At 51.7% G+C, this 13,475-nt stretch overlaps 1 long non-coding RNA gene across 1 annotated transcript; it reads right to left on the bottom strand.

The window, feature by feature from the left end:
- Positions 1–7,029: 7,029 nt before the first annotated feature.
- LOC121825282 (uncharacterized) lies at positions 7,030–12,108 on the bottom strand. Its single transcript, XR_013047634.1, has 4 exons — positions 11,936–12,108; positions 10,085–10,147; positions 8,915–9,228; positions 7,030–7,645 (listed from the first exon to the last, which is right to left on the bottom strand). It is a non-coding gene; the product is annotated as an uncharacterized LOC121825282 (long non-coding RNA).
- Positions 12,109–13,475: the final 1,367 nt, after the last annotated feature.

The raw sequence follows: 13,475 nt of genomic DNA, 5'->3' as shown, positions 1-13,475 counted from the left end.
CAGCCCGGCGCTAGGCCAGAGACAGGAATAGACATCTGGGGGTGGCTGCCTCAGCCTCCCTCAGGGCCTTTGGGGGCTGGGAATAGGCAGAGGCCAACCCCTTCCCCTAGCGTGATACGTGTGGAGATAATTCAGTAGTCTTCATGTGGTAACCTGTCTGTGGCAATCCAGGCATCAGAGGTGTCTCAACTGGTCAATCACCAGCACTGGCCAGGCAGTGGCCATAGCCTGGTTGCTTTGAGGGGTCTGAAGTGCCCTTTACCTCTGCCTCCTACGGTTCTCTTATAGTAGATGATGGAGTGACTATTATCCAGAGTCACATGACATGACATCACATGGTCAGGCAGAGGCCAGAGTAACAGCTGAGGTGGCCTCTGGGCTGTAAGAGGTGGTGGCTTAGAGGGCTGAGAACTAAGGCCGCCTGGTCTGTAGCCAGCCTCCACATCCTGTGTGCTGCAGGCCCTCGGGCCTCGATGTCCTGACCTGTAAAGTGCGTAGAACAAGCTGGATGTGGTGATGGATGACTACAAACCCAGCACAGGAGAGGCCGAGGCAGGAGAACTGTGGAGTTAATGCCTAGCCTGGGCTAAATACCAAGGCCCTATCCCCTCCATACCAAGCAATATTAAAATATTGAGCACAATAAACACCCACTTCCTATAGTGTTTGTGATGGCCAAATAAGGTGACGTGTCAATGTCGTTACGACTGGGGTTTTCTTACCACATTTTTCAGTCTTAAAGCACTTGGGTAAAGCTGGTCGGCAGTGGCGAGTGCCTTTAATCCCAGCTGAAGGGTTCCCAGTTCCCTCTTCTCTACGCATGTGTCTCTCCCACAGGCCTGCACACTCTCTATCCCTTTATCTCTAATAAAACTCTTATAAGCGGATTCTTTGTGAAACTTCCTTGCAGGGTAAGAACACAATGGATGTGGCTAAATGACTAACACCAGCACTTAAGATCTCTGTGAGTTCAAGGCTCGCCTGGTCTACCAAGCGAGGTCCAGGACAGGCACCAAAACTACGCAGAGAAACCCTGCCTCAAAGAAAAACCAAAACCAAAAACAAACACCAAAAGCACTGGGTGGGTACCTATTGTGTGCTGACTACCACTACTACCTAGATTAGTGCAGTTCACATTCCAGGGCATCTTCTCTGAGCCAGCCACTGTGCCGGATGTGTTTTGAGACCGGGTAGACCAGGCTGATCCAGGACTCACAGAGAGCCACCTGCCTCTGCCTCCCGAGTGCTGGGACGAAAGGCGTGTGGACCCTGCAGGTACTCAAGGTTTTTCTTAGACACATTCCCTCATCCAATTCCTCATGATCACCCCCAGGAGCCATTACCACGGTTCCCTTTTGCAGACGTGGAGAGAAAGGATCAGAGAGCTGAAATCCTTGCCTCGAGCCACGCAGCCGGAGCTAGAGGAGGCGGGACGTGAAAGCTTCCTGTACAGCGCTCTTTGTGGGGAGGTGGGGGAGCGGTTGGTTCGGCTGTGAGCTCTGCGCTGGGCTGGTGTCCGGTGCATGGCGGTGGGGCTGCACCTCCCTGCTGCTCTGGCCCCAGGTCTGTGTGATCTGATCGGCAGGGTCTCTCACAGCAGCCCAGGGTGAAGTCGCCCCAGCCGGGAGCTCCTGTCCCTGGGCTTTCCTTGCAGGCCTCCATGACTGTCCCCGCCCCATTCAAGGTGGAAGAGACCCAGACGCTTGTGACAGGCTAAGAAGGGGTAGATTGGTGCCCAGAAGATGAATGGGATCAGCCGGTGACATCAGAGAGGGCTTCCTGGAGTTGGCGGCGGCGTCTGAGCTGAAGGGAGGTGGTCAGCATAGGTAGAGGGAACAGCAGCTGCTAGGCAGGGGAAGGACTGAGTTCCAGAAACTGAATAATAGAGGGGAAAGTGGGAAGGGCATCTGGGCCACGGAGACGGGCAGGGCGTGGTCCTTCAGGGCCTTGTCCCCGTCCCCCCCCCCCCCCGTCCCCCCGTCCACCCCCCCCACCCTCCACCCCACCCCCCCACCCCCCCGCACTAAAGAGCTTGCTTCCTGTCTGGAAGAATGAGAAAGGATCTAGAAGATTCCATCTAGTTGCAGGGCCAAGTAGAGCTCAGGAGGCTGGGTGGGACCCGGTAGGGAAGCTCAGCTGCCTGCTGGGAGGAGAGAGAGAGGAGAGAGAGGGGAGGGGAGGGGAGGGGAGGGGAAGGGAGGGGAGAGGAGAGGAGAGGAGGGGAGGGGAGAGGAGAGAGAGACAGAGACACCAGGGAAGTAGCGATCCAAACGGGTGACCCTGTAAAGGGTTTAGAGGTCGTGCTGGTGGGGCCAACGAGATGGCCCAGTGGGCCAAAGTGCCTGCTGCCAAGCCTGACCGCCTGAGTTCAATCCCCAGGACCCGCATGGTGGAAGGCGAGAACCAACTCTCGGAAGCTGTCCTCTGAACTCCTCGTATGCACTGTGGTCCATACACCCATTTACACACACGAGTGATTTATTGTTGTTTTTCTAGACAGGTCTCACAGTGTAGTTCTGGCTGGCTTGGAACTCACTCCGTAGACCAGGCTGGCCTCGAACTCCCGGAGACCTGCCTGCCTCGGCCTCCCAAGTGCCGGGAATAAAGGTGTGCGCCACTATGCCCACCTCGCCAGTAATTTTTTTTTTTAAAGCTAACACTGGAGACATGTTGCTGCACAATGTCACCCTGAAGCTTTGTGACTAAAAACAGCAACTTTGACTTTCTCATGCATCGAGGGCAGATCTGCGGAGAGGTTTCAGCAGGACGCTAGGCTAGCTGGAATGGCTCCATTCACGTGGATAGTCATCCTGTGAGCTGGGCCCTTAGTTGGGACAGTTGGGCCTCAGTACACCTCCAAGTGACCTCTCCATGGGCCTGAGGCCATTCACAGCAGCGGCTTCCAAAACCCAGAAGCAAGAGGGGTCTGCACTGTGGTGCATCCTGGGAGGTGGAGCCTGGAGGAGCAAGAGTTCAAAACCACCCTGAGCTACATCGCAAGACCCTGTCTCAAAACAAAGACAGAGCAGGGGCTGCAGATGTCTCAGTGGGGAAGCACGTGCCTGCTGTGGATGATTGATTGATAAATAAAACACTGATTGGCCAGTAGCCAGGCAGGAAGTATAGGCGGGACTAGCAGAGAGGAGAATTGGGAGAACAGGAAGGCGGAGAGGAGGAGACACTAGCTGCCATCCAAGGAGCATCATGTAGAGGCAGCAGGTAAAGCCACGAGCCACGTGGCAAAATATAGATGAACAGAAATGGGCTTAGTATAAGAGTAAGAGCTAGACAATGGCAGGTCTGAGCTAATGGCCAAGCAGTTTAAATAACGTAAGTGTCTATGTGTTTATTTTATAAGTGGGCTAAGGAACCGCCGGGGCTTGGCAGGACCCAAAGGAAAAAACTCTAGCTACACTTGCCCTCCAAACATGAAGACCTGAGTTCAAATCCACAGCGACCCCATAGAAAGCTGGGCGTGGCTTGCACGCCTGTAATCCCAGCATTTGCAGTAGAAACAGGCAGATCTCAAGAGCCAGCCAGACTAGTCAAAATGGAGAGCTTCTGGTTCAGGGAGAGGCCCTGTCTCAAGGCAAAAAGGCAGAGTACAGAAGGATCCCAGACATCCTGCTCTGGACTCGACATGTATGTGTACATGGGCACACACTCACATGTATTACAACACACACACACACACTCTCTCTCTCAACAAAAATTAATAATAAAATGCTGTGGGATGGTCTGTATGTCACATTGCTCTGATTAGTCAATAAATAAAACACTGATTAGCCAGTGGCCAGGCAAGAAGTAGGTGGGACAAGGAGAGAAGAGAATTCTGGGAAGCAGAAGGCTGAGGCAGAGAAACACTGCCATGACAAGCCACATGTGAAGACACCGGTAAGCCACAAGCCACGTGGCAAGGTATAGATTTATGGAAATGGATTAATTTAAGCTATAAGAACAGTTAGCAAGAAGCCTGCCGCGCGGCCATACAGTTTGCAAGCAATATAAGTCTCTGTGTTTACTTGGTTGGGTCTGAGCGGCTGTGGAACTGGCGGGTGACAAAGATTTGTCTTGACTGTGGGCAAGGCAGGAAAACTCTAGCTACAATAAAAGCAGAAGCAACTATGATGTCCTATCTAGTCTGGTCTCAGAACATCATTTCTGCCAACAACAGTCCCCAAAGCAGTCTGACTCAAGGGAGGGGACAGAAACTCTGTTGTGATCGTTCTGTGTATGCATTCTGACATGTCCACTGAAGGACATGTGGTACATTTGCAATGGTTTGCGGAATTCAGCAACCACCTTCCTAGTTTCAAAACATTTTCATCATTCCATGCACATGAAGCAATCACTCACGGCTTCCACTCTGTTCCGGTTCCTGGCAACCACTAATCCAATTTCTGTCTCCGTGGCTTTACCTATTTTGAACATTTCATGTAAAAGAAATCTTATGTGACCTTCTGTGTCTGGCTTCTCTCACTTAGCTTAGTGTCTTCAAGATTCATCCAAGCCATAAGACGTATTTTTTTGAATGAATAATGCTTCACTGTATGTCTGTACACTACAGTATCTTTTTTCCTTTTATCATTCTCCCTCTTTTTTGAGAAAGGGCCTCTCTATTATGTAGCCCTGGCTATCCTGGAACTTGCTATGTAGACTAGGCTAGCCTCAAACTCCCAGAGATCAAGTTGATGTGGTGGCGCACACCTTTGATCCCAGTATTTGGGGAGACAGAAGCAGGTGGATCTCTGTGAGTTCAAGGCCAGCCTGGTCTACAGAGCGAGTTCCAGGAAAGGCGCAAAGCTACACAGAGAAACCCTGTCTCGAAAAAACAAAACCAAAAAAAAAAAAAAAAAAAAAAAAAAAAAAAAAAAAAAAAAAAAACACAAAAAAAAGAAAGAAAGAAAAAGAAAAAGAAAGAAAAGATCTCAGGCTGGAGAGATGGCTCAGAGGTTAAGAGCACTAGCTGTCCTTCTAAAGATCCTGAGTTCAATTCCCAGCAACCACATGGTGGCTGAAAACCATCTGTAATGAGATCTGGTTCTCTCTTTGGTCCTGTAGGGATACATGCAGGCAGAACACTGTATACATAATAAATAAATAAATATTTAAAAAAAAGAAAAGATCTCAGTGGAGCCAGGTGTGGTGGCGCACACCTTTAATCCCAGTACTCGGAAGGCAGAGGCAGGTGGATCTCTGTGGATTGAAGTCCAGCCTGGTTTCCATAGTGAGTTCCAGGACAGCCAGAGCTATCTAGTGAGACCCTGCCTCAAACAAACAAAAAGACCTCAGTGAGGCTGGAGAGACACCTCCATGCTTGCTTAAGACCTTTTGCTGCTGCTGCAAAGGACCCAGGTTCAGTTCCCACATTGGCAGCTCACCGTCATCTATAACCCCAAATCTAGAGACTCTGACACCCTCTTCCAGCCTCCACAGGCATCAGGCACATAAGCGATGCACAGACATGTATGCAAAACACCCGTATACATAAAATAAAATTTACAAAAGGAGACACTTCCGGCCTGGTGAGGTGGCGCAAGAGGGTACAGGGGCTTGTGATAAAACCTGGCATTCTGAGTTTGATCCCTGGAACCCATGTAAAGATTGAAAGAGAGAACCGATTCCACAAAACTGTTCTGTGTCCTCTACAGACATGCTGTGACATGCATGCACCCCTTCATACACACAGGCACACACACACACACACACACACACACACACACACACACACACACTTAATAATTAATAATAGCTTAAAAAAAAGAGTCCCTGCCTGTGCTGGCTAGTCTTTTCTCAACACAAACTGTAATCATCTGGGAAGAGGGAACCTCAACTGAGAAAGTGTCCCCATCCAATTGGCCGGTAGACAAGCTTGTAGGGCGTTTTATTAACTAGTGATTGATGGGGGAGGGCCAGCCTGCTACAGGTGGAGCCATCCCTGGGCTGGTGGTCCTGGTTCTATATGAAAGCAGGCTGAGCAAGCCATGGGGAACAAGCCAGTAAGCAGCACCCCTCCATGGCCTCTGCATCAGCTCCTGCCTCCAGGTTCTTGCCTTCCATTCCTGCTCTGACTTCCCTGTATCATGGTCTCTAAACTGGAAGATGAGTCAAACCCTTTTTCCCCCAGATTGCTTTGGGTCACGGTGCTTTATCACAGCAGGAGACACCCTGACCAAAGCAGGACACCTGAGAGCTCTCCTACTGTCTCCCTACCGTGAGGACAGTAGTCTGTCTCAGGAGCTGGCCCTCGCCAGAAATGGGCTGAGCTGACTGACACTTTCACCTCAGACTTCTAGCTTCCAGAACTTGGCAATGGTCTAGATGCCATGCCACCCAGTCCGTGGTGCTTTATTACAGCTGTTCTAATTGGTTAGGATGACAGAAGTCAGACGGGCAATGGTGGCACACACCTTTAATCCCAGCACTCGGGAGGCAGAGGCAGGCAGATCTCTGTGAGTTCAAGGCCAGCCTGGTCTACAGAGCGAGATCCAGGACAGGAACCAAAACTACACAGAGAAACCCTGTCTCGAAAAAACAAACAACAAAAATGACAGAAGTCCCTCCTTTTTTCACTTCCTAGCCAACATTTACCTCCCACCCTCTCTCCACCTTTAGGAGATTAACTAATGAGCAATAACATTGAATTATCTTTCTTAATTTATTTTTATTTTACGTTCATTGGTGTTTTGTCTGCATGTATGTCTGTGAGGGGGGGGGGTATCAGAAGCCCTGGAACTGGAGTTACAGACATGTGTGACCTGCCATGTGAGTGTTGGGAATTGAACCCAGGTCCTCCAGAAGAGCAGCCAGTGCTCCTACCACTGAGCCATCTTGCCAGCCCTCTTTTAATTAAAAAAAAAAGTTCGCTGGGCGGTGGTGGCGCACGCCTTTAATCCCAGCACTTGGGAGGCAGAGGCAGGCGGATCTCTGTGAGTTCGAGGCCAGCCTGGGCTACCAAGTGAGTTCCAGGAAAGGCGCAAAGCTACACAGAGAAACCCTGTCTCGAAAAACCAAAAAAAAAAAAAAAAAAAAAAAAGTTCATTTATGTGTGTTTCTGTGGGGTGGGGGTGGGGGTGAGGGTACCCCTAGAAGCCAGAAGAGGGTATTCTAACCACTGAGCCAGTTTTTTTCCAACCCCATCTTTTTATTTATTTAGGTTTTTTTGAGACAGGATTTCTCTGTGTAACAGCCCTGGCTGTCCTGGAACTCACTCTGTAGACTAACCTGGCCTTGAACTCACAGAGATCCACCTGCTTCTGCCTCCAGCATGCTGGGATTAAAGGTGTGCACCACCACTGCCCAGCCCCATCCTTAATTTTTAAAAAGAGAGTTAGGACTGAGTGTGGTGGCACATGCCCTTAATCCCAGTACTTGGGAAGCAGAGGCAGGCGGATCTCCTCAGCCTTCCAAGGACTGGAATTAGCGGTGTGGGCTGCTATGCCAAGATAGGCATACACATTTTCATTTTCCTTCATTATTTTTTTCTGAGGGTCTCACTTTGTAGGGCTGGCTGGCTGGCTTGGCTGGCCTGGAATTTACTATATAGACCAGACCGGCTTCAGACTCTCAGAGATCCACTTGTGTCCTGCCTCCGGAGTGCTGGGAGACATCTTTTCTGAGCTGAAGCTGTGGCAGCTAGGGAAGCCTGAGGAAGGAGGAAGAGACAGATGAGCAGAAGAACTCAATCCCAGACACAGTGTCGAGTCTGAGGCCTCCAGAGCTCTGTGGATGAAATAAATGATAAATGCTGCGTGGAAAGGTCCTGGGACCTACTCAACAAATATTTATGGAACATTCCATACCAATGCTAGCTAACATTATGTGGTATTAGCCAAGGGCCAGGGGCTTTGCCTGCCGGAAAAAAAAAATTGAGCCATAAAATATATATATATATAGAAAGACACACAGCTTGTCACATCTTACATACCAGATAAGCTCTAGAACATTCTCAGCCCCCAGAATGTACCTTCTCACATATGCTCTGTTTGATTTCCACAACAACACTATAGGGTAAGAATTCGTTTTCCTAATACTGACAGGAGGGTAGCCACATGGCAGACGGCACAGGGTCCGTCTAAAGCACGAAGGAGCCCTTGCGAGTCCCCCTGACAGTGCCCCCCCCCCGAAAGCCAGCCTTGGGATGCTGCACCCCCTCACTGGGCTATGACTGGATTCTGGCCTCTGCACCCGCCAGGGCGGACGCAAGGTGTCCTCTGTGTTCCTGTGTCTGGGTGAGGGAGCGTAGAGCCACCTGCCACTCTGCCAGGCACCAAGGCCATCACCCGGGAGCGGGAGAGCTGTGGGCAGAGGCTAAGCAGGGGGTGGGTGACCAGCAAAGGCTGTTTCTTCACAGTGCAGGGCAGAGGATCAGCTTGTCCTGAGCCTAATTGGCCTGACTCTGGAGGAAAGGGCCCTTTGCTCCTGTCAAGAAACATTTTAGGCCACACTTCTGAGCGTTCCTCAGAACAGCGAGGAAGATCCAGAATGTCCTGGAGGAGGGACGGGGTGCCATGTCACCCCCATGTGTCTGGGCTAGCACCCTTGTGACCGCGTCTGTCCTCCACTTCAGCTAACGCTAGTCTCCTTGCGTTCCAGCCTCCGGGGCTTTGCACTCAGTGTCCTCACCATCTGGACCCTTCTGCCCCCTGGACTTGCCTTGTCTTACTGCATTTTAGCTCAAATGTCAGCCTCTTCACAGGACTCCTCTCTGGACAAATTGCCCTACTTAATGCTGCCCCTACCGGGCAGGCAGCACATGGAGCCAGATGGCCTGGGTATAAATGTCAGCTCTACCTCTGAATGGCTGTGTGGCATTAGGAAATTGACTTCACCTCTCTCTGCTACCATTCCCTCAGGTGTAAAATAAGGGTGGCGATATTACCTTGACTCACATAGGGCTGTCCTAAGGACTTACGTGATTTAACATCTGTTAGCAATGCCTGGCCCCCGGGACTCGCTTTCCAAAGATTTGGCCTTTTTTTCTTTTTGGGCAGAGCGTTGTGGTGTAAGGACTGGGTTCCCAACACTTAAGAGGCAGAAGCAGACGGGCTGGGAGTTAAAGGTCATTCCTAACAAGACAGTGAGTTTGAAGCTAGCCTGGTCTACATGAGACCCCGTCTCCACAACGACATCAGGTTTTGCTCACATAGCATATTTTTTCCCATCCTGACATTATTCTGGCTGTTGAGTCATTTTGACTTGGTTTTCAGGTTTCCTCCAGTAAGAGTCCTGTGAGGACAAGACACTTTGTGAATGCTGTGACCCCCACTACACGGGACAGCGCCTGGCGCCCAGGAGGGAGGCAGGCTGTGGCTGTCTGCTCACAGCCTCTCCCATGGACAGCACCTGCTCCGGCCCCTCTACTTGGAACCATCCCCCAGGGAAGAGGGAGGAGGAAGGAGAACGCTGGTGTTGGGCACCACCTTTACCCCTCTCTACGGTCTATCCCCCAATATCCATAGAGCCAGGGAACAAAAATCTGGACTCCCCAGGATTAGAATCTCCCACTAGTGCCCCTTGCTCGGCAGCTAGGGAAACAGTGTGGAGGAACAACTATCTCATGTCACTGTCCCACAAAGAACACAAAGTGAGAGCAGTTAGTTCAGCAAGGGGATTCCTTTTTTCATAAAAATGGTGTGCCACACCCCAAATGGGCTAGCAAGCCCACGTGGCCAAGCTGACCTCTGTCTTTCATGCTTATTACATGTGGTGACTGTGTCTCATGCCATCAAGGTCTGATTCAACCCGGCTAATTGGCCCAAAGGGGAAGGGAGAGATTCAGAACAGATGGGGGGGGGGGCGTTTGAAAGAAAAAAAAAAAAAACCTCTCCCACTGAGGCTCAGAGAAGGGCTTTGACCAGTGCCCTAGAGTGAGTCCAAAGCAAAGCGTCCTCACTGAACCCTGAATGTCTCACTCCAATGTCCTTATTGGATCTGCCTCCTGCAGGGCCTGGAGAGAGGTGGGGGGGAGGGGCTGGAAACTGCTTGCAGGTGGTGAGGGGCCAGGGCAGCTAGACCGTATCAAAATCTAAATTTCTTTTAAACGTGTATTTATTTTTCTTTATGTGAACTTACATGTGCCTACCTGAGTTTATGTGCACCCTATGTGTGCAGGTGCCACAGAGGCCAGCAGAGGGCACTGTATCTCCTAGAAGTGGAGACAGAGACAGTTAAGAGCTCCTTTTATTTTTATTTTTTGGTGTTTTTGAGACAGGGTTTCTCTGTGTAGCTTTGGAGCCTGTCCTGGATCTCACTTTGTAGACCAGGCTGTACTCGAACTCAAAAAGATTCACTGGGCTCTGCCTCCCGAGTGCTGGGATTAAAGAACCGTGCATCAGCACCGCCCAGCTTTATTTAATTAATTTACTTATTTGGTTTTTCGAGACAGGGTTTCTCTGTGTAGCTTTGGAACATTTCCTGGAACTCACCCTGTACACCAGGCTGGCCTCAAACTCACAGAGATCCCCCGGCCTCTACTTCACACGTGCTGGGATTAAAGGCCTGGACCACCACCATGGGGCCGGTTGTGAGCTCTTACTGTGGGTGCTGGGAACCGAACCTGGGTCCTTTACAAGAGCAGTGGGTGCTCTTAACCACTGAGCCATCTCCCCAGCCCCCTCCCATTCTAACTGGGGGTTGCTGCTCACCACAGCGTGCACGAGGGGCCCAGAGAACAACTTTTGGTTCTCTTCTCCCTTCCACTACAGGTTCTGGGGATCAAACTCAGGCTGGGCAGGAGGCACCCCTTACCTGTTGAGGCATCTAACTGGAAACTCGGGGCTTCCATTTCTACCTCATGCAGCTGGCCTTGGGCTCTGCACGCCTTGGCCCCTTCCCCTGATGGGGGGAGACCGCAGAGCTACCGGGCAATAGCTCTTTATTATGGATCATAATAAAAATCCCCAAACACTGACTTCTTGTTCTCCACTACCCTGTGGGGGCAAGTATGACTTGAATCCCCTTTTCCAGGTGAGAAGACAGAGGCTCGGAGTGAGGGATCCACAGTCCGAGGCGCACACCTCCAGTCTCTGGGTTTAAATCTCTTGAGTTCAGGGCCAGCCGGGTTTACAGAGCGAGTTCCAGGATAGCCAGGGGCTACACGGAGAAACCCTGTCTCAGAAAACCAAAGCCGGGGGTGAGGGAGAAGAGAATTCAAATCTCAACAGCCCCACTTCAGAGCCCACAGGCTTAGCCGTATGCTAAGGGCAAACCAGTCGGAAAGCGTGCCAGCCACTGGGGCCCTTCTGACTGAGGCCCGAGGAAGATCTTCTGGTTAGGTTGGCACAGTTTTCTGGGACCACAACCCCTCGTGGGGGGGGGGGAGCAAATACATCTTCACTAATTGTCCTCGGCTTCCAATGCTCCCGGCAGCCTCTCCGCTGGATTTTTGGATTATTCCCACCTCGATTCGTTCCAGCCTCTCCCGCAGAAGCGGTGAGTTATTTTGGGGACTTGATGGCTCTCCCTCTGGCTGCTGCCCATGACCCCCCCTGCCCAGTTGCAAACACCTCTCCCTTACAGTGCACGCCTCATTAGGCTGCTCGGCTGCTTTCTGCCCCCTGCGGCTGTCAGTTCCCAGCCCGAGCACCTGCCCTCCTGCCCCCCCCTCCCCACCCCTCCCTAACCCCGCTTCCCTTAGTGAGATGGAAGACCGTCAACTCTTCCCTGATCCCCGGGCCCCGGCTCTGCCCCAGGGCGATGACCTGACCTCCCATCTCAGAATTCTTCCCAAACAGAGCAAAACCTCCCCGCACCATTTGGTGAACCAATCTTTTTGGCCGGCATCCACACTCCCTCTCTTGTTCCAGCAAGAACTCGGTCTTCAATGTCACTCAGCGCCCCGCCCCGCCCCGCCCCCTCCGGTGTGGTGGTGGTGGTGGTGGTGGGGAGTTGTTAAAAATTCCCAAGGATGAATTTTAGGTTATGAATATCTTACCACAATTTATAAAAGTGCACCCAAGGCGGGGAGGGGGGTGCAAGGAGGCCTCCCCCCGTCCCCTGCCGCCACCGCCACCGTCTTATGTCACAATGCGTGGGGCTGACGTCATAGGGACCGGGCGTGGGCTCGGCAGGAGCTGTCTGTTTCGCTCTGCTCCTGGCTCGCCCATCTTCCAGCTCCGAGTTCTGCCAGGGCCGCCTGCAGGCCTCGCTTGCTTTTCAAAAATAACTCGAGTCTCTCGCCGGCCGCCGCCGAGGGAGGCCGGGGCTGCTTCCTGGGTGTCCCGGGGCTGCGTTAATCCCCAGAACTTCACCAGCTTTGACCCTGGCCCGGCTGGTGAACCTCGGCGTCTGCCGGAGTAGATCTGGGGTTAAACTACTGTGGCCACTGTTAACCGTCAAGGAGGAAGGACAGGAGAGCATCCTCGGTGCCAGCGGGTCACGCTAGTGCCCGGGGACCCGCAGAGCACCGGAACTTGGCCTTGGTGTCCAATTTGGTGTTTTCCTCCTTGTTCCTCTTACATTATCTACTTCCTTGTCTAAAGTAGGGGATCTTTTCCCCCATTTTATCTTCTTCCACTCCCTCTCCAAAGTCTTTTTTTTTTTTTTTTTTTTTTTGTCTCCCCTCCTCTGGGACAAGGTCTCATTATGTAACCCTGGCTGACCCAGAATTCATTATGTAGACCAGGCTGGCCTCAAACTCACAGAGATTCCCCTGCCTCTGCTTCCTGAGTGCTGTGCCATCCGGGTCTTGTGTAGCCCAGGCTGACCTCAAACTTGTTACATAGATGGGGATGATGTTCTTGAAGTCTGTCTTCTCTCTTCAAGATTTATTACCCTGTCGGCGATGGCACACGCAGGCCTATAATCCCAGCACCGGGTCCCTGGGGAAAGCCACCAGCCTCCAGGGCAGTCAGTATCATCCAGCCCAGTGGCTCCTGCTTTCGGACTCAAAGAAACCTTGCAAGTTGCCAGGCAGCGGTGGCACACACCTTTAACCCCAGCACTCAGGAGGCAGAAGCAGGTGGGTCTCTGCAAGTTCAAGGCCAGCCTGGTCTACACAGAGAGTTCCAAGACAGCCAGGACTACACAGAGAAACCCTGTCTCCAAAAACAAAAAAACAGATGTATTTATTGTGTGGCCAGCCCCTATTTATTTTGAGACAAGGTCTTTCTTACTGTGCAGCTGTGGCTGGTCTGGAACTTACAGAGATCTCCTTGCTTCTGTGTGTGTGTGTGTGTGTGTGTGTGTGTGTGTGTGTGTGTGTGTGTCTGTGTGTGTGTGTGTACGTGACACAGTGCTCACGTGCAGGTCTGAGGTCAGGAGTAAGTTCTCTCCTCCCACCATTGTATGTCCCAGGCATTACACTCTAGTCATCAGGCTTGGGGCCAAGCGTCTTTATCCACTGAGCCATCCTGCTAGTCTCAGTGTGCACGTCTGTGTGCTGTGTGCCTCTGGGAGGCCAGTGCCCAGGAGGCCAGAGGCAAAGGACCCTCCTGGAGTTACAGGTGGCTGTGAGTCAGCTGACATGGGGTGCT

Source organism: Peromyscus maniculatus, chromosome 23, assembly GCF_049852395.1.
Source record: "Peromyscus maniculatus bairdii isolate BWxNUB_F1_BW_parent chromosome 23, HU_Pman_BW_mat_3.1, whole genome shotgun sequence".
In the NCBI taxonomy this organism is placed as follows: Eukaryota; Metazoa; Chordata; class Mammalia; order Rodentia; family Cricetidae; genus Peromyscus; species Peromyscus maniculatus.
Note: the sequence above shows the minus strand (reverse complement) of the source record. Positions and strands in the feature narration are given on the sequence as shown.